The following is a 3,027-nucleotide window of genomic DNA, read 5'->3' as shown; positions in this document are numbered from 1 at the left end:
TAATTTAGCACCGTCTTATCAGCAATCGCGTAGCCTGCAGCACCATGGGAGTGGTAGTGTTCCTCTCGGCCTTCACGTACCATCAGCCATTGCGGGGCCCAGGGCCCGATGGGAGTGGTAGTGTTCCTCTCGGCCTATATGTCCCATCAGCCATTGCGGGGCCCGGGGCCCGATGGGAATGGTGGTGTTCCTCTCGGCCTACATCTCCCATCAGCCATTGCGGGGCCCGGGGCCCGATGGGAGTGGTAGTGTTCCTCTCGGCCTTCATCTCCCATCAGCCATTGCGGGGTCCGGGGCCCTATGTGATATGTAGTTTTTTCCTGTCCTGTATCCCATCAAGCATTGGGAGGCCCAAGGCACCATGGAAGATGTAGTTCTCCACAGCCTCTCTCTCCCATCAGCCAGTGTGGAGCCGTGAAGCCTATGGCATCAGAGGAGGTGTAATTTTCCCCAACTTCTATCACACACACACACACAACACGCCGTCACACACACATGCAACACACATATAACACACACACATAACACACTCCGACACACACACAAACACACACACAACACAAGCCATCTCACACACACACACGCCATCTCACACACACACACAACACACCGTCACACACACAACACATGCCCACACACACACAAAACACACCGTCTCACACACACACAACACACACACAAAACACACTCCGACACACACAACACACGCTGACACACACACACACACAAAACACACACAAAACACACGGCAACACACACACAACACACACACGCCGACACACAACAAACACACACAACACACGCTGACACACACACAACACACGCCAACACACACGCCAACACACACACACCACACACCACACACTGACACACACAACACACGCACACACACACACAAAGACTCCGACACACACACAACACACACACACACACACACACAACACTCCGACATACACACACAACAGACTCCTACATACACAGAACACACTCACACAAAACACGCCATCTCACACACACACAACACACACACAAAACACACTCCGACACACACAACACACGCTGACACACACACACACACAACACACACACAAAACACACGGCAACACACACACAACACACACACGCCGACACACAACAAACACACACAACACACGCTGACACACACACAACACACGCCAACACACACGCCAACACACACACACCACACACCACACACTGACACACACAACACACGCACACACACACACAAAGACTCCGACACACACACAACACACACACACACACACACAAAACACTCCGACATACACACACAACAGACTCCTACATACACAGAACACACTCACACAAAACACGCCATCTCACACACACAACACACGCCAACACACACACACAACACATGCCAACATACACACAACACAGATGACGACACACACAACACACTCCGACACACACACACACACAACATGAAGACACACACACAACACACACACAACAGATGCCGACACACACAAAACACACGCCGACACACACGCACAACACACACACACAACACATGCCGACACACACAACACACAGAGCACATGCCCAGACACACACACAACACACGCCGACACAAACACACAACACACAACATACGCAAACACACACACACAAAATACTCCGATACACACACACACAACACACGCCAACACACACAACACACACACAGACGCTAACACACACACAACACATGCCCACACACACACAACACATACACACAACACAAGCCAACACACACACAGACACCGACACACACACAACACACACACAAACACTCTGACATACACACACAACACACGCCATCACACACACAAAACACAGACGACACACACACAACACAGATGATGACACACACACACAAGACACACAACACATGCCGACACACACAAAATGCAATCCAACACACACACAACACACGCCGACACACACACAAAACACACTCCGACACACACACAACACACTCCGACACAAACACAACAAACACACACCATGACTCACAAAACAGCACACAACACACACACACAACACAACACAACACACAACACCTAAAACGGCACAACACAACACATACCCAACACGACACAAAAGATCATGCACAAAACATCACACAAAACACATGACACCAATACACACACACAACAGGACACACAAGAAGTCACACACACTCAACACAACACTTATGACAACCCACAACATGACACATCTCACACACACAAACACATCTCACACACACACAACACACGACACCGACACACACAGAACACAACACTTATGGAAACCACAACACACACAACACGTCACACGACACACAAAGCAGCACACAACACGACACAAAAATCACACACAACACATGACACCAACAGAAACACAGAGCACGGCACACAACACCTCACACGACACACAAAATGGCACACAACACAGCACACACACAACACGACACACAAAAGATTACACACAACACATGACTTCGACACACACTCAACACGACACACAACACCTCACGACACACACAACAGCACACAACACAATATACACAACACGACAGACAAAACGTCTCACACACAGAACAAGACACAACACGTCACACATACAGAAACACATGTCACATACAACACACGACACCGACACACACACGACACACAACACCTCACAACAAACAAAATGGCACAGAACACGACACACAAAACATCACACACACAACACATGACACTGAGAAACACACACAACAGACACACTCCACACATCACACGTCGGACATGGCACACAGAGCATGTTGCGTGTCGCATGCACTTTGCGTGTCACACGTCATGCACAATGCGTCCCACTTTGCACACGCACAAAATTTGCATGTGCGCACGCACACACAGAATGTCACACACACAACCCATCTCACACACACTGAACACAACACACAACCCATCTCACACAGACACAAACAATACGACACACAACACGTCACCCACACACAAACCTACACAACACGACACA

This window comes from Caretta caretta, chromosome 26 (assembly GCF_965140235.1).
Source record: "Caretta caretta isolate rCarCar2 chromosome 26, rCarCar1.hap1, whole genome shotgun sequence".
Classification (NCBI taxonomy): domain Eukaryota; kingdom Metazoa; phylum Chordata; order Testudines; family Cheloniidae; genus Caretta; species Caretta caretta.
Note: the sequence above shows the minus strand (reverse complement) of the source record.